General features: G+C 35.4%; 2 protein-coding genes across 4 annotated transcripts in view; one reads left to right on the top strand and one right to left on the bottom strand.

Moving 5' to 3' along the window:
• Positions 1-6,760, top strand: part of LOC150104753 (structure-specific endonuclease subunit SLX4-like) — a 142,409-nt gene extending 135,649 nt beyond the window's left edge. For all 3 annotated transcript variants that reach the window (XM_090395333.1, XM_090395335.1, XM_090395336.1), the window contains exon 5: positions 4,391-6,760. The gene's annotated coding sequence lies outside the window, so the exon portion shown is untranslated. The remainder of the gene's footprint in view (positions 1-4,390) is intronic.
• mus312 (mutagen-sensitive 312) overlaps positions 1-27,571 on the bottom strand; it is a 575,442-nt gene that overhangs the window by 2,135 nt on the left and 545,736 nt on the right. The gene's annotated exons all lie outside the window — the stretch shown is intronic.

The following is a 27,571-nucleotide window of genomic DNA, read 5'->3' on the forward strand; positions in this document are numbered from 1 at the left end:
GTAATGATGTATTAATCCAAAAAAAGGGAAGACTTTTGTTAGATTTGCATTCAATCGTGAACTTATTGTGTGCATATAAGGAGTTATTTTATTAAGAAAATGAAGTAATTCTGTTTCAGAGTCAGACTGGACTGCTAAGATATCATTCACAAAACATAGCAATAATTGAATTTTTTGTTTACAGGCAGATATATCTATGCATCATGCACAATTTGTTCTACTATTAGAAGAATTAAATAAAATAAAACTTACTTTAATCCATTATCCAAGTGTAAGCAAACAAAGTTTGCACCTGAAGTATCTCCAGGACTGAGGCAACTTGTGGTAAAGGTGGACCAAACTCTCATCACTCCTTGTCTCAGCATCTCTCATAACGCAAAGCACATCTCCTTGCGGACATGTATAATACTATGCATTAAGAGAAGGGGCCACTACCCAGACCAGTTTCGACCTTTATTGAGGTCTCGTCAGTGGGAGCCAGACCCAGAAATGGTGATACTAAGGCAGAAGTCATATTTACGTATACGAGTTGCCAAAAGGTGTACCACCTTATTATTGAATTACTCTGGATTTAGAGAAAGATGTTGGAAGTGTTTTCCGCTTGGATAATAAATTTAGTTTAATCTTTATCCAAGTGTAAGCAAACAAAGTTTGTGCCTGAAGTATCTTCAGGACTGAGGCAACTCATGGTAAAGGTGGACCAAGCTCTCATCATTCCTTGTCTGTGTCTCCCATAATGCAAAGCACATCTCCTTGTGGACATGTATAATGCTATGCATTAAGGGAAGGGCCACTACCCAGACCTTTATTGAATGTTCAAGTACAGGTCAAACTCCAAAAACTCGGCGTTGTTCCCGTCAGTAACAGGCTCATCCTACCACTGAGAACTCTCAGAAGCAATTGGCTCTACACCATGGCAGGCTCATCCCCACCACCAAGCATAGCCGCTCATATGTCATCTGAGGGGTAACAGCAACAGCCATGCCTCAGTTAACTTCATGGGCTACAACAGGGGTCGGCAACCGGTAGCCCGCAGGCCTCATGCGGCCCAAACGTGCATTTTTGGCAGCCCGTAAAAAGCTCACCATACTTAATTGGCATGTGGCCCGTATGTTGAATTATTTAAATAATATATTTTATAATATGAATAATAAATTAAAAATAATTTTATACCTATACTTCGTGATATCACCTGTGCAACTTGGAAATACAAACAAAAGGAAACTTTTGTTGGTATTATTGAAGATTTACAAACAGAAGTTTCAACAAGATTTGTTGATTTTCATAAAAAGAGCATCGAAATGCGATTATTTTTGAACACTTTTAATGGTGACATTGATGATGTACCAACCAACTACAGATGGAAGTTTTGGAAACTCATTTTCGTTAGAAAATATCCAAAAATTTTATCGATGCTTACCAAAAAAAAATTGGAAGGATTAATCAGTTTCGCAAAGAAGATGCAACTGTCATCTAATTGGCATGTTCGCGCCTGAAGTATCTTCAGGCGCAAACTTTGTTTGCTTACACTTGGATAAAGGATTAAACTAAATTTATTATAGTGTAACCAAGTGGGAAAAAACTTTAACATCTTTCTGTAAATCCAGAGTAATTCAATAATAAGGTGGTACACCTTTTGGCAACTCGTATACATAAATATGACTTCTCCATTGCTTCTGCCTTAGTATCACCACTTCTGGGTCTGGCTCCCACTGATGAGACCTCAATAAAGGTCGAAATCAGTGTGGGTAGCAGCCCTTCCCTTAATGCATAGCATTATACAAGGAGATGTGCCTTGCATTATGGGAGATACTGAGACAAGGAGTGAGGAGGGCTTGGCCCATCTTTACCAAGAGTTGCCTCAGTTCTGAAGATACTTCAGGTGCAAACTTTGTTTGCTTACACTTGGATAAAGGATTAAACTAAATTTATTATAGTCTAACCAAGTGGGAAAAAACTTCCAACATACTTGACTACTTAATGAATACAGCAAACCTCAATACATAAAATAATTGTCATCTGATGTTAAAAGGATCTGCATACTCTATCTTAAAGGAACATCTGAACAGGCAGAAATTATAGCTGCAAAGGATTCTTTGTAGATATAATCTCTATACCACTTTCAAACCAGCTTGAAAGCTATCACCTATCAAAGATACATTATCACCTCTATCTTTGCCTGGTTTTAATCAAATACTCTGTTTTGCTACAATTAGAATCTAGGAACATCAAGAATATATAATATTTTTGGAATCTGAAAATTCAGGCCTTGCTACACTACTGTAGGTGGAAATTTGATGTCTCTTTCTTGAATTATGTGAAGCCCTAATCTTAATCAATCAGACATACTGTATATGTCTATCTGTAAATTTTGGGAAGTGACTCTCTGAACTCTAATAGTGTTTCCTCATGCATATACAGTTGTCCAAAACACGTGATATTATACACATGCTGTACAACTTGTTCTTGTATTCATAATTATTTAAATATTGTTATCAATTCTTCTGCCTTCTCCCTGAAAGAACATGACATATTGAGCAAAATATATATAGGAGTAATAAATTCTATTTAGTTTTCTCTTACATGTTGATGCTGTTATTTAAACATTATACTAACAAGATATGTTAGGGTAAGGTACCCAGAGATGGCAGCACTTTGCCAGTCTGTTCATTAGTTGCTGCTTATAATTAGTGATTGTGATGGGCCAGCTATCTCTGATTGGTACTGGTGGAGATTGAACTGCCCACTGAGTCTCCAAAAGTTATATAAGGTTAAAAGGGGGTTAGCTGATTTATTTATCTGTCTAGCATGCATGTCTTTCATTGCAAGGCGATTGGATGATTCATCCAATCATCTTGTAACTAAGACCAATAAGGCTAGTCTCTTCTTTCCCCCTCTTGAACAGTGAAAGTATGAAAGTAATTTGGGAGTGCATATTTTTTATTTTTGAGGAAGTGTAAAAGTAAAAGAGCTTGTGAGCTATGTGGCCAAATGGCAAAGACATTGTTATTGTATCTTAAGGTACACTTTGGGCCTGGGAAGAGATTGAAATAAATGTCAAAGTTTCAAAAGATTCTCTGTATAAGTAAGCAATGGAAGGTGACGGTGAATTATTCCAGCTAATGTACCCTGATTTAAATGCTTAGAGTTTGCAAATGTCAGTGTAATATTTTGGAAAGGAACATTACTGAAAAGTGATGATACATCAAAACTACTAAGCAATCATTCTTCTCAAATTGAAGTATCTGGAATTTCTTAAGACAATTCATGACTCCAGGCTTGCAGACCTTTAGGTAACCTATGTGTGGGTAAATATTTTATTTGCCAGCTTGTAATATTATCTAATGGATTTAGAGTCCTTCACTATTCAAATATATGTTGATGTATCAGATAATAATTCTTTGAATATGTATTTGGAAACTTTGGCACTTAATTCAGTCCAAAGTTTGGCTGAGATATATAGCTAATGTCTTTGCCATTTGCCTGCATGATCCACAGGCTCTTTTTACAGTTACTGAATAATATCCACCCTCAAATTATTTTTACTGTTGAAGAGGAAAAAGAAAGGGGGTCTCTGTCTTCTTGGATACATGGCAATCAGATGGGCCCCCCTCAGCAGATACCTACATGCCACTTCACATCACCATCCTGTCCAGAATCTAGGAAGTTTTCAAAACTTCAGCCTCCAGACCTATGCAATGCATTTGGAATGATAGGCTCTATTTATATCATTAAAAAAAAATAAAAAACTAGGAATATATAATTTTTATCCAGAGTAACAGTATTATATGGTATTGAAGCATGAACAAGAAGAGAATTACTACAACAAAAATGAAGACATACTAAAAAAAAATTGAAAACAACAGACTGATGAAATGCTAGGCCAAGACTGAAATAGGCCACCTGGCCTAGGTTTGTGAAAAGAGGAAGAAAACTCTTAAAAAGCCCCCCCCCCCCCCAACACAAACCTGACACGCCATATCCCTACCCTCCATTAAAGATGCAACAGATAAACTGGGCTCATTCCTAGGTGTCTACAATATCTCGGACAGACCACAATGTTAGAAGAAAAGAACATAAAAAAGTATATTCAGCAGTAAGGGCAACCTAAAAGCATACTAATATAACATGTCTTTGATAAAGACTGTTTCATCATATGGAAGAAATCCAGTCTACTGCATAGACTTTGTTTCAAATCACAGAAACCATTCCTGGAAGCTGTTTAAAATAGTTTCCAGTGCATTATTGTCACCCTCCATACGTATGGTGGTTCTTGTTCTCAAGGTCAATTTCATTCTCAGTTTTTGCTGGATGTGTGCATTCAAAGTGCCTTTGATAATACTGGCATTAAATAATTTAGTTAGAAAATTACTTATTTTTTTTATTCCAGGAACTTCAACATGGATCCAAACCTCAAAACGATGAAAGCAAATTGCAAGTTGTTCCTAGCAAGTGTCTCAGGCAAATGTAAGAAAGCTAATATGTGTATAAGTAGTTAAACAAAATGAATGAGAAGTTTTACAGAAGGTACATGCATGACAGAATAATCAACGATATTGAAAAGATGTAGAAATAAAAGAAAACAATGAAACTGAAGATAAAGCATTCTGGAGTACTTTCAGATATTATTAACCCTTTAACTGCTGACTTTATATTCTACTGACATTGTCCCAAATTAATTTTGCAAAAAATTTATAAATAAAATCAATTAAAATTCTTACTGAAGTAAGAAATCTGGACAGCATCATACATTCTTGATATTCACAAAAATGGCAATAATAGTGTTTTATAAAATTTGCATAATCAAGGGGTGTCCACTTGATTATGTAGAATCACCAGGATCTTCTTCATCTGAAGTATACAATTCACTTAACTCGGACAATTCTTATCCCGACTCATTTGTTGCTAACAATTCATCAATTTGATCATCAGTGCGATAACACAGATATTTACTGGTAGACTCCATATTGTGACATCCTGGAAATCACCGCAGTCTATGCATCACGCTGCATATTATTATTCATGACACCTCCAAGGAGTCCGAAGACTCATCGTGGGAGGACACCTACTATACAACTCTCAGTCTCCACCCGAACCTCTACTACCAATCATCTACATTAACGTCATCTACCGCCCTCCACCACAACTAGTATTTTTTGTCTGTATGCGGGCTGAAAAACCCAAGTGTTTCCGGGAGGGGAAAAAACCTGCTACCTCCATATGAGATTGGCTAACTCACTTTCAACTGAAAAAGTCCATATATAAAGATTCCTCCTATCACAACGAGAATCGAACTTAGGCCTTTTCCAATTGAAGGGAGCAATGTACCGTCGTTTGTCCAACTGCGCTACGGAGGGGCTTAATGTGATTAGCTGCACCAGTTCAAAATTTCTCTTTAGATGTCATACAAGGACAGAAACCCAAGTCAAATAAACTTCAATTGGTTGGCAATAGATGGACGAACCTACCTGCGAAGTTTGAATATCTTATGACGATTCTTTCCATACTAAAAATTGTCTGAATATGGGCGGCGCGCCAACTTCCGATAGAGTTAACTCGATAGTAGTAAGGTCGCCATTTTTTCCGCACTCGAGTTAGCTCGATCATAGCAGTTAAAGGGTTAAATGAGATAAGCTATTGTTAAACTGTGAATGAAATTGTTTTGTATGTTTTTATTCTTCATTCACATTTAACATAATCTACCATATACTAAGCAAGACTTGTTTAAATATTATTTGTTAGTCTCTTGCTTAAGATTTATTATTCATGTATTATCCTTGAGTTTTATCAGTTATTATTTAATTATATAATACTATTAAAAGAACTCTGTAGTAAATAACATTTATCTTATTACTTTATTCCTTCAATAATAATATGAGGAATTCTATGTATGTAACCTTTATGTACCTTATATTTTATTATTATTTGTAAATGAAAGTGAAGGAGAAATTAAGTAACTATAATATTTTTATTATTATTTTTCATTACTTAATATAAAGGGATAACCTTATGTAACGCTAATACTTATGTTTACGTTCTGTTTTGATCGTTACCATGGAGATAGAAATAAAATAGAACGCGCGAGCTTCGATAATTGGGAGAAGAGAAATTAATGTGTTAGACGGAGTGAACAAGTTGAGAGTGAGAAGAAGGACGGCATATAGGCGAGAGGTAAAGGTAAACAAGGAGACCAAAGGGCAGGGAATTCAAGGGAGTAGCATTCAGAAGTGTACGGAGACGAGGAGAAAACTTATAGATTGCTGAGAGTAAAGTCAGCGGTGGCAGTAATAGGAATTTAGTGCCATGATAGGATAATTAAAAGACTCAGAATAAATCCTGGTAAGAACAGTCCTATTTTATTTTATTTCAGCGTGAAAGTTTAAGTGATAGTTCCATCTCGAATATTCTAACATTTACTGTGGTGTTTCATTGAATTTAGCTGAAGTTAGAAGTTAAAAATAACTCCCCTTGAAGCAATAACTGCCGCGATTAATAATGTTATAAGTGCTTGCTTGGTGTTAAATATAGAGTGTAACTGAATGATACCATCAAATTTATTTAGCAAGAAATTCTGTAGTATTGATCAGCGTGAACAATCTTTGTTATTGAGAGAACTGTGAATTTTGTATCTGAAGATTTGAAGTCTAATTTAATATGAATGTTTTGACCTGAAGAACTAAGTTAATTGTATTATCTTATTTTAGGTGTTAAATTTATGTATTTGTCATATAACCTTGTATTAAATGTTTTGTTTTATTGATTTCAATATTGTGTGTGCCTGATTCTTTTTCATTGCACCGTTCATAAAAAGTTCAAACCTTGCGGGAGCCCTAAGTGAAAATTATTAAATTCGGCCAGTATAATAAGGAGACTGCTAAGTTAATTGAAGATGAATTCTACTATTTTACATAGACTAATTTAAATATAGGGTGGCACAGTATAAATATAAATTTCCCTATATTTTGATTAGTAATCAATCAGCAATTAATTGATTTTATTAAGAACAAGATGGCGAACCATAGAGCCAAGAAGGATGTTCCAACACTATGAAAGGACAATGATAGAAAATATTCAAGAGGAACACAAGGTGAGAAGCTGTCAGAAAACTGGAAATGCTGCTAGAGTACATGATATTCACTCTCTAACAGATCAACTGTCCAGAAACCACCATTCTGCTTATTGGAGGCCTGAAGTGACTTGAAAAAGTTCCATGTCTGGTCTCATGGACCAAACATGGAATTTAGGGTTTCCAGATAACTTAAAAAAAAATTAAAAGTAACATATCTTATATATGCTGGTTACAGGATGAGTGGACATATAAGTTGACCCCAAATTTTAAACAACTGCTGCCAGCTTCTTATACATTACTTTTGTTTTAATACAATGACCACCTCAGGTATTTTCTTTACTGAAATTTATGAATGTGATATCGTCCTGGATAAGACATATTTATACCAGTCTGGTTTTGTATATTGTAATTCATGTAAAGTTTCATTAAGATTTAGATTAAAAAAAAAAACTGCATGTCACTCCACTGAAGGAATTTATTAAATACTAATATGCTGGTATATTAACATGCCAAAAGCTTATTACAACATACACATCTAACATGATACCACAACATAGTACAGGGTGGCCATAAATTAACTTTCCCTCTTTGGAGGTATCTATAGCTAAAACTAATACACAGAATGAGACCATATTTTATATTGAGACTTTCGAAGGTATGGGGAGATGAATTCTGTGAAAAAAATATTTAGTCGCCGATAAAGGAAATTTTGGTGCTGGCAGAGCCGAAAGCAGTCAAATATTTGCAGTAAACACAGCTAAAAAGGATTATGCAAATTTTACTGTGCGTACGTGACAGCAGCACCACCAATTCCACTTAAAAAGGGATTGCAATGTTCAGACAGTTATTCGAATGACTGACGAATTGTGCTCAATATGTGTGCTTTACTTGTTAAGTTGTTTTACCTTAAACAGTGCAATGCCGTAGCGGCCCTTCGGGAATTTAGAAGGCTTCATAACCTGGGTACAGGTCCTATGTCAGCTGTAGCACTGAGAGCTATGATTAAGAAGTTTGAAGAAACTGGATCACTAGGAGTTAGACCTGGCATAGGACAGAAAGCAGTGCAAGAAGAGACACAAGAAAGGTCAGCACATTGAAAATTGTGTATGTGGTCCAGGGGACCCTGATTCTGATGAATAAGACATTATTTCCTGTGAGTTCAATCACTACATTAATTTCTGTCTCTTGCAAGTTGTTGTTGTAGTTTAATTATTATCATTGTAACGTGCCACATATCCAGCTGGAATGAGTGACTCAGCTGTCGCTTACACCATTGAAATGTTATTATTCCATTTTATCTGCTTGTTTTCGACTCTGCCAGCGCCAAAATTTCCCCTATCGGCGACTTTTGGTACTAATTTCTTTTCTTTTTTTTTCTTTCTTTCTTTTTTTTTTTCCAGAAATCATCTCCCCATGCCTTCAGAAATCTCAATATAACATTTGGTATCATTTCGTTTATTGGTTTTAGCTACAGATGCCTCCAAAGAGGGAAAGTTATTTTATGGCCACCCTATACATTACTGCAGGAACTATACGATCACTTGACAACATTTTCCATTACTAAATTCAAAGGTTCTGATTTATACTCAGAGTATAAGATTTTTTTCAGCAATTTTTTTTTTTAACATCAGATATCATTTTATAAGTGAACGTATATTTAAAAAGAATGTGATATTTACAGAAGAATTAACTTACTGAGTGTTCCAGATAAGATTAATGCAAGCATACTTGGGAAGAGAGTAAGAAAAGTTTTGAAAGAGAAAGTTGAGGTTCGACATGCTATGTTCTGGCTCAGCAGAGGTTGTCAGGTACAGAAGTCATGAAAATATCACAAGGATCTGTATATAAGTTTAGTGGATCTGTAAAAGGCATGCCACAAGGCGCTAGAACAGCTCTTCAAAATGTTATAATTATATAGCAATTGTACAAAGATGCTCTGTATTTATATGTTGTAATTCAGCAGTCAGAACATACAGGAAGATGGTTTTGAATCAGTTGTAAATAAGGACACATGCTATCTCCACTCTTACTGATCACCTTAAACATAACAAAATTGAAATACTGAAACAGTCTTTATGCAGATATGTTAAAGCAGCAATAAAATGACAAACTCTGAAAACAGGCAGGAACATTCACTGCATTCTTAGTGGAGGAAATATTTAAGTTATTTAGGCATGATTTTTAGTGATGGTAGTAAACTAAATGTGGAAACAGAACAGAATTCAGCAGCCTGAATGGCCAAGGAATAGCATACCTAGTTTCCTATCAACAGGTTATGGATGTGAATATCTTTAGGTAAGAGATCACAGTCCTGCTTATCAGAGGTTGGAAAAAACGTTTCATATTTGGTCTCTGGATGGAGCTGGATTTTATAAAATTAAATACTTAGTACTAATCTAAATTACACACGCACAAAACAAAACAAAAAAAAAAGCAAGCAAAGCTAGTGTAGTAGGAAGCCAACTAAATAAATTTACATAAAATTGGTTTGCATTAATGCTTTAACCTTATGGATAGGTGAGTTGAGAAACAAAGTAATTGCTCAGAGGCTAGAGACCACACTTAATCAGTAAATATTTTCCAGTAATAGGAAAATGTGGCGACATTAAGCCAATTTTACTGCAGGCAGGTGCCAGTTTTTTGGAGACATCCATGCTTGTTGGTTGCTCCTGTACTACTGTATGAAGGATATGCCAGGACTGGATTAACAATGAAACAGACATCCAGCAGAAGAGCTCATATTGGTCAGCCATGTGTGGTTGATTCTAGAGGTGAGTGTCGGGTGTCATGACTCGTGTCTCAGCAATTCATTGTATTCGACACTTTGTGGAATCTGTTCATGGGCATTTGTGAGCCATAACTGCACAGCGAGCTGGACCAACACATTATTAGGTGGGTGTTATTTTAATACAAAACTAACTCAGGTGTGTGTGCACACACACACATACAGAGTTATATATATATACATACAATGGGACACCCAAAAATAACCAGAATCTGAACTTGCCACGTGCTCATTTTCTAGTTACAGATGATACCATTATGCATGGTGAGTATTCAGTTTTCCCACACCAAGTCTGGCAAGTGGTGTCATCCCTTGTGAACTGATTTGTTGTTGTGGTTCCTTTTTGTTAGTGCTTGCAAGCAAGTTTGGCAATTTTGTGATGGCTGACCACAAGGAACAGAGAGCATGTGCATGAAATTTTGTTTTCTTTTGGTTAACCGTAGCTGAAACGATTGTTGTGCTTTGGAAACCTTTAAGTATGATGCGTTAGGTAAAACTCAGGCCTACAAGTGGTTTTACCTGTTTTAAAAATGGGAACATGTCAGTTGAAGACCAACACCAATCTGGTCGACCTTCAACAAACAGAAATGATGAAAACATCGAAAAGGTTTGGCAAGCAATTAATGAAGACTGTCGAAAGACCATTGAGCAAGTTTCTAAAGAGATGAATTTGTAATGGAGTTCATGCCAGCGAATTTTAACAGCAAATTAACAATAAAGTGTGTGCGTGTGTCTGCTAAATTTGTGCCTTGTTTGCTCACAGAGGATTAAAAAAAAAAAAAAAACGGTCGAATGTTCTCTTTCTCCATGTGACTTTTCTTATTCCCAAGGATAAAGAACGCTATGAAAAAAAGCAATTCTTGTTGATGTGAATGAAGTGAAAGAAAAGTAGCTGGAGATCGAACTGTTTCTGGCAGTGGAAAAAACGTTGGGACATGTACACTGACTCACATGGAGAGTACTTTGAAGGAGACTAGAATATGGTATAATAAATTTTTTAAAAAAAAATAATTCTGGTTATTTTTGGGTACCCCTTCATATATACACAAAAATCTTGGACACCTTGGAACTAATAAATGATCACCAGTATGGGTTTCATTGTCATCAGTCACCTCTGAACAAATTACAATGGAAAAGTTTGGAGAAACTCAAATGGTTACCTTTCAATATATCTAACATGACTGTATATATCGTGGGCATGCCATACAAACAAGGCATTAGTGGATGAAGAGATCAAAGCAACAATTTTATTTCTCTTGTGAATTATTCAGCTTTCATCTTGAGTAGATTAATGGTCTCAAATACACTCTTGTGTGACCACTTGTCCAAAGTACAGATTGTCTAAACATCATCATCATCAAATTCCTGACATGTACCCTCAAAGGGGGGGGGGGTGTACAGGATTATGATAGTACTTCATGAAAAATTTACCTCATTACTAACTTCCTATCTACAATTTTCCTCCAAATCAGTCTGTTACTTGTCAAGACTCCAACATTACCAGATCTTATATTTCTATCGTCTAAGGCACATTGTACCGTATCAATCCACCTATATTTTGGTCTTCCTCTGGGTCGATTTCCTGCCAACCTGGCAGAGAACACTTGTTTTGCTAATCTTTCCTCGCCCATTCTGTTTAAGTGACCATACCACCTGAGATTAGCTCTGCTAACACACTCCTGGATCCGACAATGTCAAGTTCTTTCCTAATATCCTCTTTTTTAATATGATATTGCCATTGATGCCATCTGTTCACGCCTCTAATCTTTCTCAGGACTCTCATATCTGTGGTCTCTAGTCTTTGGTCAAGTGTTTTACTTCTGACCCAGCTGTCAGATACTTGTCTAAACACTTAGCTAAATTATTAAAAGGACTGACAATCTTTACCTCTTCAATGTTTCGTGTTCATGAACATTGACTATTTCGTTTTCATAATAAGGCTTCCATCTTGAAAAAGGTGAAACCATGGCATGCTTTGATGTCACCTTTGTTTTCACAAAAATTTCCACAGTTGTTTCACATCAACCACACCAATAGATATTTTACATGCTTAGTCTCATAATTACCAATTTCGAAAGTTGGAGATATCAACATCGGGAGCTGGGCCTGCCATCTCATTAATGAAAATGAAGAATTAACCAAAGAATTCAAATTTCTTGCTGCTTACATTCGAGAACAGTGTTTCTCAAAGTGTGGTACGTGTATCCCAGGGGTACGTGGCAATTTTTGGCTATGCATCATTAACACATGGAATCATTATTAAGAAAAAAGAATTATTTTAAATAAATGTATATATTTCTCAATAAATTATACATTATGTATGAATTCTCCTACTTAGACTGTGATAACTGCTTCATTTGAATAGTTTGCAAATTTGCGGGCGATAGCAACTGATAAAAAAGTAATTATACGAATAATTATTAGATGTAATTAAGACTTTCTTTTAGTGTTACATGATGATCAGCATTTATTCTAGAAATTATGGACTTTACAACCGTGTTATAAACAACTCTTTTAATATCCCGACGTTTCGATCTTCATATCAAGATCATCATTTGGAGCATATACAAATATACAGGGCAAGCTAAGTTACATTACATACAGTAAGCTAGAGAAACGATGAATTGATCACAAGTTATTCTACTGGCATGACCTCTAGTGAAAAAAAAATTATTTATAAACTACATCAAGCTAAATTCTATTTATGATAACATGAATAAACATTCTTTCTTACAGATAGTTTTCTTTCAGTAACAATGATGTCCTATTTTTAGCATTACAATTGTTATTTTTGATTTAGGATCCTGGATTTTCTACAGCAGTCCTGTTTATAGTTGCTCTTAGAGAGGAAGGTTCCATGGGTTGAATATATGCCTTCCATATGTTTGGGATTTTTAGACTATCATTATTGTTCAGATTGAGGTGGTTAGTAATAATCTCACAAGCTTCCTTAAATTTGCATTCATACCATGTTTTGGTGCAATGTAGACAACTAGTGCTTTTTCAGTCAATTCTATGTAAGGCCTCCTCGTATATCAAAAACACACAACACTTCATAAACATCATCAAAGACATTACATTAGATAAAGATGATTTATTAGTCAGTTTTGAACGTCTCTGCCTTCTTTATGAATATCCCAATCAATGATACAATCCTTCTTTTACAGAACAAATTCCCTCCAGATAATCACAGTGCTCTTTGCACATGTGTTGCGTTCCGGTTATTTTGTATGACAAAACGCTTTCTACCTACAAAAAGAAGGCACAGCCATGGGCTTGCTATTATCTCCTCCTATTGCTAACTTTTATATGGAACATTTTGAGCAACTTGCTTTAGATTCCTCTCCTTTAAAAACCAAAGTCTGGCTTAGATACGTTGACAATGTTTTTGCGATCTGGTCCCATGGCCGCTAGACACATTCCTTAGCTACCTAAACAAACAACAGAAACGCATACAGTTCACAATTGAGATTGATAAACAAAACACACTTCCGTTTCTAGATACACTGGTCACACGTCTTCCTTCTGGCAATCTTTCCTTCACTGTTCATGGAAACTGACATATACTGGCCAATATATACACATAAACTCCTACCACCAACTAACACAAAAACTAAGTGTCATTAATACTCTAAAAAAACAGGGCTCTGAAAATCTGCTCCACTGAAAGACGAATTTAAAGTTATCAGCAATACTTTTCAAAAAAAATGGGTACAGCCAAAACACTATTAACAAAAATTCTCTACATCATCATCATCATCAAATTCCTGCCATGTACCCTCAAGGGGTGTACAGGATATAACAGTACTACATGAAAAAATTACATCATTACTAACTTCCTATCTACAATTTTCCTCCAAATCAGTCTGTTACTTGTCAAGACTCCAACATTATCAGATCTTATATTTCTATCGTCTAAGGCACTTTGTACCGTATCAATCCACCTATATCTTGGTCTTCCTCTGGGTCGTTTTCCTGCCAACCTGGCAGAGAACACTTGTTTTGCTAATCTTTCCTCTCCCATTCTATTTAAGTGACCATACCATCTGAGATTAGCTCTGCTAATGCATTCCTGGATGCTGACAATGTCCAGTTCTTTCCTAATATCCTCATTTTTAATATGATATTGCCATTGATGCCATCTGTTCACGCCTCTAATCTTTCTCAGGACTCTCATATCTGCGGTCTCTAGTCTTTGGTTAAGTGTTTTACTTCTGACCCAGCTCTCAGATCCATAAGTTAAAATTGGTTTGAACACAGTCTTGTATACAGCTAATTTAGTGTTCCGACTAATTTCTTTCTTATTCCATATGAATTTATTCAATTGACTTCCCACGATACCAGCTTTGCTGATTCTGTTGTCTATTTCTATATTTAGTTTACCATCTTCAGTAAAAATTGTGCCTAAGTAGCTGAAATGTTTTACTTGTTCCACAGGTTCTCCATTCACAACACAGTTGACATTTTCAATGATTCTGCCTATTTTCATTGTCTTTGTCTTTTTATTGCTGACCTTCATACCATATCTATTACAACAGCTATTCAATTTAGTCAGAGAATCTTGCAGACTTGTAGCGGATTTATTTAGAAGTATAACATCATCCGCATAAAGCAAAGAGCTGACATTAACATCTCCAATTTTGATATCAGGTTTAATACCACATTCCTTCATAATGTGATCCATGTAGATAATGAATAACAGAGGGGATAATGTACATCCTTGTCTCACACCAGATTTAACATTAAACCATCTTCCTGTACTTCCTTCAATTCTAACTGCTGACTCACAACTCAAATAAAGACTAAGTATTGCTTGATATAATGCCCCATTGACACCATATAACTGCAGCGTATTGAACAGCTTCTCTCTTGGCACCTTGTCATATGCCTTTTCCAAATCGACAAAACTTAAATACAGATCTTTGTTATATTCCCATGCTTTCTCGACTATTTGTCGTAAAGTGAAGATCTGATCCTGACAGCCTCTATTTGGCCTGAATCCAGCTTGTTCTTCACCAAGCTTTTCTTCCACAATTCTTCTCAACCGTTTCTCAAGTATACTTGCATAGATCTTGCCAGGAACACTCAGTAGGGAAATACCTCTGTAATTCTCACATTCAGTTTTATTTCCCTTTTTATATATGGGTACTATGAGAGCTCTACTCCAATCATCGGGAATTCGTCCCTCTGTCCAGGCTTTCTGAACTATGCAGTGCAGCCACTGTAAGACTCTTATACCACCATACTTCAGCATTTCTGGTCGAATATCATCTACTCCTGCAGCCTTTCCACATTTCAAGCCTTTGATGGCTTTTTCTACTTCAAGTATGGATATGTATTCCTGACTGCATGCCTGGTCAGTGTTATTTATCACTGTGCTGTCATCACTGCTTGTTTCATTTAGCAGTTTTTCAAAGTAATTACTCCATACTTCAAGGATATCTTTTTCTCCTGTTTTCATTTCACCTTTATCATCTCTAATTCCTTTTACAGCACTCTTTCCTCCATTCCTAAGCTTCTTCAACAACCTCCAGAATATTTTGCCACCTTCTTGATATTTATTTTCTATATTCTTGCCAAAGTCCTCCCATGACTTTTGTTTAGCTAGTTTTACACACTGTTTAGCTTTCTTACATTTGTCTCTGTATTCTGTAAGAGTAAAAGCTGACTTATTTGCCAGGAACTTTTGATATGCTTTCTTCTTTTCCTTCACTGCCTCTTTAACTTCCTGTGTCCACCAGGGAGTTCTGATTTTTTTTATCCTTGCACACAACCTCACCACATGCCTCTCTGGCAGAATTAATCAATGTTTCCTTCAGAGTTTGCCACTGAATCTCCAAGGTTTGATTCCTGTTCTCAAACTCTTTCATTTTCTTTTCAATAATATTTCTGTATTTTAGTCTACAGAATACTACAAAAATACAACCTCAAAGCCACCTTTAAACCTCCTGCAAAATTAAAAAACTTACTCAACTCATCGAAAGACCCACTCCCTCCATTGGCCCAACCTGGAGTATACCGTATTTATTGCACCTGTAACATACCATATATAGGAGAAACAGTGTGAGATTATTACCAACCACCCCAATCTGAACAATAATGATGGTCTAAAAATCCCAAACATATGGAAGACATATATTCGACCCACGCACAATTCCTATCAGACACATTAAATACAATAATTATGATGAAGCTGGCCTTTCTGACCATGCCCTGATGAACGCCTTACATAGAATTGACTGGAAAAGCACTAGTTGTCTACATCATACCAAAATATGGTATGAACGCAAATTTAAGGAAGCCTGTGAGATTATTACCAACCACCTCAATCTGAACAATAATTATGGTCTAAAAATCCCAAACATATGGAAGTAACATATTCAACCCACGGAACCGTCCTCTCTAAGATCGACTATAAACAGGACTGTAGAAAATCCAGGATCCTAAATCAAAAATAACAATTGTAATGCTAAAAAATAGGACATCGTTGTTACTGAAAGAAAACTATCTATAAAAAAGAATGTTTATTCATGTTATCGTAAATAGAATTTAGCTTAATTTAGTTTATAAATAATTTTTTTTTCCCCACTAGAGGTCATGCCAGTAGAATAACTTGTGATCAATTCATTGTTTCTCTAGCTTACTGTATATAATGTAACTTAGCTTGTCCTGTATATTTGTATATGCTCCAGATGAAGATCAAAACGTTGGGTTATTAAAAGTGTTATTTATAACACGGTTGTAAAGTCCACAATTTCTAAAATGAATGTAATTAAGACTGTTAAGCAGATATTAATCAGTGTGCTTCATTATTTGATCATATTACAAATTTGTTTAGTTAAAATAACGATTAATAGGGTTGCACTACTTTTACAGTGATATAATTGCTTTAATAATGTACGGAAGTTATAATACCTATAATGAGTATTATTATACTTTTTTTAGCTTTCAAATTCTTAAGTATGGATCATTAGTTAAAGACTGGATTTATAAAACAAACAAAAGAGAGCAACATAGCAGATATAAGTAGCTATAAGCAACAAGAAAATGTTGATATTGTATCTAGATCAAATAAAATTGATAAAGGCATGTTGTCTATCTCTAAAGAACCAACCAGGAAGAAGATGAAAAAATTTCATAAGTACGATATGAATTACTTGAAATGTGGATTTTCATGGATGAGAAATGAAGAGGAATCTATTCCATTATGTGTCATTTGTGGTAAAACTTTAAAAAAATGAAAGCATGAAACTATCTAAATTAAATCACCATTTTGAATTGAAACATAATGAATACAAGGACAAACCTGGAGAATTTTTTCAAAATAAACTAAAAAATTTAAAAGAATCTCAAAAAATGATGTTGATCGTGTTAGGAGGTTAAAATATGAAGGCTTTAGAAGCTTCATATCACATATCATAATTAAACAGCAAAAAGTGGTGCAGAGGAAACAACTGGTGAAACTGATCAAGCCTGCAGCAAAAATAATAGCAGAAATTATGATCGGAGATAATGCAAGAAGGGCTTTTAATCATATTTGCCTTTTAAATAGTGCTGTTCGTTGAAGAATCACTGAAATGGCTGAAAATATAAACACACGTTGTTATCCAATATATGCAAGAATCGTTATTATGTGTTGCAGGTCGATGATCCACTGACATTACAATTTTACAAATCTTCTAGTGTTTGTTAGGTACGAAAAAAAAATCAAAAACTTCATGACCTTTTATTTTTCCAACCCTTGCCAGAACAGGAATAGATGGAAATTGATTGGAAAAGTTTGGAAATAAGCACAGGCAGAGCGAAATCCATGGTTGAATCTAAAAAAGCTAAATTCAAGCTGTTGCAACAGATGCAAAGTCGACACACTGCTGCATACACAGGGAGGCTTTGGCTACACATTGATGTCTACAGATCTAGGTTCTGGATGAAGCTGTAAAAAATCATAAATTATATTAAAGGCCATCCTCTAAATGCCAGACTTTTCTCTCAACTTTACGAAGAAATGGGAAGTAATCATATGCAACTTATTTTCCATACCAGTGTTCGTTGACTTTCTCATAGAAAAGTCCTTACTCGTTTATTTGAACTTCGGAATGAATTACAAGTTTTTCTTGATGAAAATTATGAATTGTAAAAACATTTACATATTTGGAAATTATTCAGTCAATTAGCATACCTGACAGATATATTTGCTGTTATAAAGTAATCTTAATTTGTCCTTACAAGGAGAAATTTCTGTATTTCATGTCCAAGATAAAGTGAACGCCACATTGGCAAAAATGAAGTTATGGCAAAAAGCAGGTAGGTAATGGAGAATTTGATGCATTTCCATCTCTTCATGAATTGCTTGCAAGTTCAAATGAACAAATTGATGATGATGATGTGAAAAAAATACTATCATGCAGCATGTACAAAGCTTATAAATGAATCTAGAAATATTTCCCTGAATTGGACATTAATATTGGGTGGGTAAGATACCTTTTCAATATCAACAAATCTATGCCAGAGGGTCTGTCGCCAATAGAAGAATAACTTTTAGAATTAGCTTCTGATAGTTTCCTAAAAAATAAATACAAGAATGCATTATCATCATTTTGACGACAAATACAGAATGAAATTCCTGAATTAACAGATAAAGCTCTAAGGTTCGTTTTTCCATTTCCAAGTTCATATCTATGCAAAGTTGGATTTTCGGCCCTGTAGATATTACGACGAAGAAGAGGAACTGCATCTGAGATTGAAATTAACAACTATAGAGCCAAATTTTGCTGAAATTTTATTCTGCCATAAGCAATTTCACTCCTCTCAGTGATGATAAATTGTTTAAGTAAAAATTTATAGTATCTTTATAAATTTTGTTCTATTTAAAATAAATCATATTTTTTTTGTTTTCATGTACATCTAAATTCAAATAAAATAGACATTTACAATGAAATATACTTTTTTATTTATTATTATGATAGGGGATACTTAGTAATAATGAAAATTTAAAAAGCGGTACACGGATATCCGAAGTTTGAGAAACACTGTTCTAGAACAGTGATCTATAATACAAGAATCATTACCAGACTTAGATGCCATGAAACTGATAATAATCAATAAGACTATCATCATGTCATATTTATTTAAATTTGGAGAATGTTGTAATGCTGTGGTAGACAATATTCTTCAAATTTAAATATGTCTCACGTTGTCCAAAATCTGGGAGACAGTCATTTTAAGACCTTCAGACAATAAGCAAGATCCCATTACTGCATTCTTGAGAACCCACCTTACACTCAGTTTGTTTGCCAGCATGCACAATAGAGAGCCCGTGTGTGTGTGTGTGTTAGCTCAGTGGATGTGGTGATTGTACACCACAGCATTTGATCGCAAGAAGGAAGACTTGCTTTTGAATCTAATCGGCGACTAGAGGAAATTTTTCTAAGCCTTTTTTCCACTGGTTCCCGAGTTAGTCGATTTCTGGCATGGGCAAGCAGCGTTTTTCGTCCTACAAACTCAAAAGAAAATCGACTGTAGAACCCACCTTATTTCAGATATTAAATATATATTGTGTTAGGGACCATGAGATGGCAGCACTTGTTGAGCTGTCTCTCTCTTCACTGTGTATCACTTAAGTGTGTCACTTAATTAATGATAGCCTTGGGCCAGCTATCTCTGATTGGGTACCAGTGGAGATTGAACTGCCCACTCAGTCTCAGCAACAAAGATGTCTGGACAAGACCAGTACAGCAGCTTCTACAGCATCACTTCACAGAAGAAAGAGTGATTAGTCACTTCTTTCCAGTTTTATGACCACCTTAGTCGTCTGATATTACTCCATGCAAGTTTTGGTTGTGGGGTTACCTAAAAGCCAACGTCTATTATGGCGATGTCTCGAACTTGGCAGCCTGCGATGAACATTCCTTCAGATGGTGTGTTCTGCTGTTGAGAATACAATTTCTGGTCCACGAGAACAGTGGCCACATTGAACCTGGTCCTCTTTTGCATCGGTGAACTCAATATGCTCAAGTAGTGCAACAGGTTTGTCACAACACTTATGCTCCAGTAACTGTAATACCATAATTACTGTACTAAATTAAATTGATATTAAATGTTTTATTGCTGTGTTATCATAAATGTAATCTTTCGTTTCACTTGAGTCTTTGTTATTTATGCTGTGTATTTTAATGCTTTTAAAATTGTACAGTGCTATATTCTCTCTAATTTTATATTCTAACTACTTTTTTTTTTTTTTCATGGAATTGTTCTTTCCATGTCTTGATTAGTCTCCCTACCAAATTTAGTGACATTCCAGTTGTTAGATGAAGGTACATAAGGCTCTGAATAGGGGAAGGTTAATTATGAGTACCCTATATATATATCTTTGTACCTATAAAGATGCCTTGGTAATTAAGGCAAAATGTTATTAAATTATTAAACAAACTACATTAAGTATTCCTTGGGAATCCCTACCATTCACAAACTGAGTGGAGGAGCACAGCACTTTTGTGTCGATCTTTCATATGTTCTAGGGATCACAAATATTTGATATACTCCTTTGGTTTCACAGTTGGAACTCTACATAGAATACTTTAACAAAATTTAATTAATTTTTGTCATATACATACACAACTATGGCATTTTTTTTCATTCAACATTTGAATGAAAACAAATAAGATTTGTTTTCATTCAACATAACATATACTATGCATTTTCTGGCATAGTTGACTGAGCAGATGGAGTATCCTACTCTTCAAACAGAACACTGGATTTCAATCCTGCCACGGGCATAGGATGCTTCTGATTATCTTTAAATCAGAGATGAGTTTCACTGCACAGACTGTCCCACTACGAGTCCTGAAGTAGCATGAAATAGTTCCGTTCCATGTTTGGTCTCTAGAGCAGGATTTACAAATTAAATAAAAAATATTTAGTCTGTTCACAATGGTAATGTATCACAACCTTTCATGAGTGGGAGTCACATAAATCTTGAGACTTGTGGAAAATAATGCTAGTTCAAATAACAATATACCTATTAATTATCTTGTACTGTATATAGTTGATCACTCATATATCTTCAAAAGTAGATTTTTAGATATTTAGCTAATATTTTGTTGCACACACACACAAAAAAAATTTCTGAAAGGATTTGGACAAATGGGAAGAACCGTTAACATCTACACAGAAACTATGTCCATCATCCGAGCTACAGCTATTGAGAGAGAGAGAGATTATATATATATATATGACTGGATCCAGTGGTGGTGGTGGGGGAGGGGCTTATACAGGAACAGAGAAACTATTCGTGTAATCAGCATTAAAATATTCTTCAAACTTAAACAAATTCAGCTGCATCACATTACCAAAAATCTGGTAGATCATCATTGTGAGATCTTCAGCAAGATTTCATCACCTCACTCATAGAGAAGCACCAGTTAGGACTGTAGGAAGCTCATCATCATCATCAAATTCCTGCCATGTACCCCATCAAAGGGGGGTATACAGGATATGATAGTACTACATGAAAAATTTACATCATTACTAACTTCCTATCTACAATTTTCCTCCAAATCAGTCTGTTACTTGTCAAGACTCCAACATTACCAGATCTTATATTTCTATCGTCTAAGGCACATTGTACCGTATCAATCCACCTATATCTTGGTCTTCCTCTGGGTCGATTTCCTGCCAACCTGGCAGAAAACACTTGTTTTGCTAATCTTTCCTCGCCCATTCTGTTTAAGTGACCATACCACCTGAGATTAGCTCTGCTGACACACTCCTGGATCCGACAATGTCAAGTTCTTTCCTAATATCCTCTTTTTTAATATGATATTGCCATTGATGCCATCTGTTCACTCCTCTAATCTTTCTCAGGACTCTCATATCAGCGGTCTCTAGTCTTTGGTCAAGTGTTTTACTTCTGACCCAGCTCTCAGATCCATAAGTTAAAAGTGGTTTGAACACTGTCTTGTATACAGCTAATTTAGTGTTCCGACTAATTTCTCTCTTATTCCATATGAATTTATTCAGTTGACTTCCTACTATACCAGCTTTATTGATTCTGTTGTCTATTTCCATATTTAATTTACCATCTTCACTAAAAATCATGCCTAAGTAGCTGAAATGTTTTACTTGTTCCACAGGTTCCCCGTTCACAACACAGGTGACATTTTCAACAATTCTACCTATTTTTATTGTCTTTGTCTTTTTAATGCTGACCTTCATACCATATCTATTACAACAGTTATTCAATTTAGTCAGGGAATCTTGCAAACTTGTAGTGGATTTATTCAGAAGTATAACATTGTCCGCATAAAGCAAAGAGCTGACATTAACATCTCCAATTCTGATATAATGTTTAATACCACTTTCCTTCATAATGTGATCCATATAGATAATGAATAACAGAGGGGATAATGTACATCCTTGTCTCACACCAGATTTAACATTAAACCATCTTCCTGTACATCCTTCAATTCTAACTGCTGACTTACAACTCAAATACAGACAAAGTATTGCTTGATATAATGCCCCATTGACACCATATAACTGTAGCGTATTGAATAGCTTCTCTCTTGGCACCTTGTCATATGCCTTTTCCAGATCGACAAAACTTAAATACAGATCTTTGTTATATTCCCATGCTTTCTCGACTATTTGTTGTAAAGTGAAGATCTGGTCCTGACAGCCTCTATTTGGCCTGAATCCAGCTTGTTCTTCACCAAGCTTTTCTTCCACAATTCTTCTCAACCGTTTCTCAAGTATACTTGCATAGATCTTGCCAGGAGCACTCAGTAGGGAAATACCTCTGTAATTCTCACATTCAGTTTTATTTCCCTTTCTATATATGGGTACTATTAGAGCTCAACTCCAATCATCGGGAATTCGTCCCTCTGTCCAGGCTTTCTGAACTATGCAGTGCAGCCACTGTCAGACTTTTAAACCACCATACTTCAGCATTTCTGGTTGAATATCATTTACTCCTGCTGCCTTCCCACATTTCAACCCTTTGATGGCTTTTTCTACTTCAAGCATGGATATGTATTCCTGACTGCATGCCTGGTCAGTGTTTTTTACCACTGTGCTGTCATCACTGATTCTTTCATTTAGCAGTTTTTCAAAGTAATTACTCCATACTTCAAGGATATCTTTTTCTCCTGTTTTCATGTCACCTTTATCATTTCCAACTCCTTTTACAGCACTCTTTCCTCCATTTCTAAGCTTCATCAACAACCTCCAGAATATCTTACCACCTTCTTGAAATTTATTTTCTATGTTCTTGCCAAAGTTTTCCCATGACTTTGTTTAGCTAGTTTTACACAATGTTTTGCTTTCTTACATTTGTCTCTGTATTCGCTAAGAGCAAAAGCTGACTTATTTGCCAGGAACTTTTGATATGATTTCTTCTTTTCCTTCACTGCCTCTTTAACTTCCTGTGTCCACCATGGAGTTCTTATTTTTCTATCATTGCAGACAACCTCACCACATGCCTCTCTGGCTGAATCAATCAGGGTTTTCTTCAAGGCTTGCCATTGAATCGCCAAGGTTTGGTTCCTGTTCTCAAACTCTTTCATTTTTTCTTCAATAATCTTTGTGTATGCTAGTCTACAGTTCACATCTGAGAGTTGCTCAACTTTTATTCACTTTAAAACTTTCTTAGATGTTATTCTTTCCAATATGAAATTCAATTTTATCCTGCTCAAAACTAAATAATGATTGCTTCCAATTTCAAATCCTCTGCTGTGCACTCTGGTGTCCTGCACCAGGGAGAAAACATCACTATCAACAATAACATAGTCAATGAGACTTTTCTTATTCCTTGCCTTTTCTCTCCATGTGAATTTGTGCACATTTTTATGTTGGAACATGGTGTTAGTAATAACCAGTCCATGTCCTGAGCAGAAATCCAATCAGGTATTTGCCATTATTATTAGCTTTGCTCTTTTCTCCAAATTTTCCCAAAACATTTTTGTATGTCTGACAATCATTTCCTACTCTGCTATTCAGATCCCCAAGAAGGACCAACTTTTCCTTTTTCATTGTGTCAGTTGCTTTTTCTAAAGCATCAAAAAATCCCTCCACTTCTATCTTAGTAGAACCATATGCACAAATAAGTCTCATTGTCCAATTCCCCATTCTAATATTAGCCCATATCATTCTACTTGAGACTGCCTGCCATTCAAGAAGATTAGCCTCGTATTTTGTGTTGAATATCATGGCTACTCCTTCTTTTCCTTGATTGTCATTGCCTGAATATAACATTTTGCATTTATTGCTCAGAAAGATCTCACCAGTTTTTTGTCTTTTTTGTTTCAGTGACCCCTATTATGTCGATCTGGCTTATCTAATTCCTCAGCTAGCTCCATTTCTTTGCCATTCAGGCTTCTTATGTTGATAGTACCGATCTTTAATTCTGGTGATGTTGAGTTGGGTGTGCTTTCAGATTTGTTCCAGTAGCTGACTTTTCACTGTTCGCCCTGGTTCCCTGGTGAAAACAACGGGGGCATTGTTTAACCAGGCGATGCCCCAGCCAGCATGAAATTTTGTCATGTTGTACCATCATAATGGTTTAAGCCAATAAGAATACAATTTGGTCGGCTAAATCCCAAATTGCCAGCCCATCCTCTTTCGTTCAGTATGCAGGTAGATACTGTTATGTCGTTAAATTTTCCTTAAATCTCGTTTAGTTTAATTATAAGCTTGCCTCTCTATAATTACTAATAGACACTTCCTATATCTCACTGACTTAAATCTCTATCATTTGTTCTTACTCTATATGGGAGGCAAACGAAACTACTCTGGCCAATCTTTAGATTGTACATGTGCTTATTCCAATTAGTAAAGATTAATCCTTAACAAAGAAAGATTCCTTTGGTCTAACTGTCTGGGGCAGTTCCTTTTCAGATCTTGGCAAAATTTATTTTTTTCCGCTGTGCTTCTAATATTCCTATAATAGAAGACTCTTATTCAAGGAATTTCCAGACTTTAAAAGAACATTTGTGAACAATTTAGTACCCTTACTTGTTAAACTAAACACTCTATTAAGTTATATAATCCTTGTTTGCAGTCGTGACCTCTATTACAACATATTATACTATCTTTCCCCTTTCTCCTGCTATGGTTCAGGTTTTATGAGTGGTAGTTTTGGTTCATATTATAGGCAACACACAGATATACAAGAAACTTCGTATTTATTGGGAATCTTAAATCATTTACAGCTAATCATATCTCACATTCAACTAAGTCAATGCTATATTTTATCAAACTATGTGAAACCAACTGACATTCTAACACATGATAATAAACACTTTCCTTTAAGTTAAGTCATTAAATATGCATATTACACACCAATTAGATCCAACTGCTATTCTGCTTACAAGATTAGTTACGCTTACTAAATATGACACAGACCTCTATAATCATTTCTGGACAATCTATCTAAAGGAAACTATCTGCTACTAAACAAATACTTAAAGTTCTCTAATTCAGTCCACACTTGATTATCAGTTTGTAAGCTTCCTTTTCTTATCTAACTGGGAACAAATATCAAAATCACCACATTACCATGTCTGCGATAGGATCTTCAGATCGGTCTGGTTCTACTTTCTTTGTCCTGGCACGACACGTGACTTCCACACACTTGCTTCTACGTGGTGGGAATTTAGGTGGTCGTCCTTTCAAACATCTGCTCTGCTACTGGTGTTATGTCCACGACATTCTGGTTCTGCTTTCGATGATTCCCAGTGTTCTGCCATAGGAACGTGGGATACATCCGCGATTCATCTAGATGAAATCTCCAGCGAAAGAAGATGGGCAGCACATGGTGATACCCTGTGCTTAGCGCCGTCCGAAACTTCGATCATCGAGGTCCGACATCGGAATAACGTCTCGAATCCATTCGAGATCTGCCGGTCCGCAGGAGGGAGGGAACGAACAAGCCAAAAAAACTGGAACAACTGAGAGCGAGGGAGGGGTGCAAACTCTTTTTATTCTCCCTTCTATTTTTTACTGCTAACGCCCTCTTTTGACCCGAGACTGACCTTCACTGACCGCCGCAATACGTTACCTCATGTGATTTTCGAGTAGCTTTCGCAAAATTCAGCATGCGTCATCTTCCAAGATTTATAGTGCCTAGGCTAGGCGTTTGCTCTAGGGTTCGTGCGTGACCCTTGAACTATCGTTTACACTGTGTCTGTTCCTTCATCACATACAAAATACCTTATAAGAACTATTCTTTATACGAATTCTCTACATGATTTCAGGGGGGGGGGGGAGTTAACATTAAGTTCTATAATTCTACATAAAGAGGTAATATTCTAACATTATTTACAGCAGACATTTCATCCATTCTACTAGAGTATAAGCTCTTTTTCTTGTCTATTGTTTTAGACTTGTAACATCCTGAATGAATAAATTCCTTTCATAAATGTTAGATAAGTTCAGGATGTAACAATATCCAACAGGATGCACCATGAGAAGGTGAGGATTGGACATGCATTCCTTTAAAGGCTATGTGGAGGTCTCCTCTCAGTTATACAGCTTTGACCCTTAAGCACCCAAACTGTAGGAAGCTTCTTTTTCAAAACATTCTATACCCATGAAAGCAAAATATTGGCTTAATAATCTAATTAACAAGAAATTTAGTTAGTTAATTATTATCTTCAGACATGTTTTCTCAATTAGATATCAATCAACATGAGTAACATTTCATCATTACCAGATTTCTGACATGTACCATGAAATGGTATACATGATAAGTGCATCCCTTTTAGGGTGCAAATCAGAAATATGGTGATCTCATTCTTTTAAGTAATGATACTACTTTAGATTAACTCTGCTTACATGTTCTTGAATTTAACAAGAAAAGTTGTTTCCTAATGCCTTCATTTTTAACATCGTTTTGCCACTGATGCTATTTGTTCAGTCCCCTAATTTTTTTTTATATCAGAACTGCGATATCTCTGGTCTCTAAACTTTGCTTAACAGGTTTATTTCTAACCCAACTCTCAGATCCATAACTTAAAATAAGTTTGAATGCTGTCTTTTATACAGCTAATTTGGTGTTTTGACAAACTTCTAATATTAGCTTTAAATATTTCTACAGAACCGTTTAAAGCTAATGCTAAATCTACGCAGCATGTTTTACTGTAACTTCAAGGAACATTAAATTTTTTAAACTGGTTTAAATATTTTGATAACACAATCTACATTAAAAGCGGATCAGATGAGAAGAAATATGCTATATGTGAAGAAAGAAAGGCTTGGGTGTTAGATAATAATATCACATACTAATAAATTATACCCAAGAGCACAAGCAGGTGTTATGATTTGGATTCATAATTCCCTTTCAAAACAGTTAAAATATTATAAATTATGGAATGAACAAATAATAGAAGACAGAATAAAAAATAGATAGAGGTTATTTAATAATAATTGGTTTATATGCTCCATAAGAAGGAAGAGAAGATGACTTTATTATAACTGATTATGTAATATTAGCAGGATACTTAAATGCAACTATACAGAATTGGGAACACGAAAATTAATAATAATATAGGAATATACGGAGAACATACGCTAAACAGGAATGGTAAAAAATTGATCAACTTTGTAGTTTATAATATCCTAATTTACACTCACGCATAGACCTACACTTTTTACTGTGTAGACATTTGGAACCGAAATCCTACAGAATAGGTTGGTCACTTCTTATTCCTGGAGGTATCCTA

The sequence above is a fragment of the Typopeltis vanoorti genome, chromosome 7, assembly GCF_054136105.1.
Source record: "Typopeltis vanoorti isolate ZY-2024b chromosome 7, IOZ_Tvanoo_1.0, whole genome shotgun sequence".
In the NCBI taxonomy this organism is placed as follows: domain Eukaryota; kingdom Metazoa; phylum Arthropoda; class Arachnida; order Uropygi; family Thelyphonidae; genus Typopeltis; species Typopeltis vanoorti.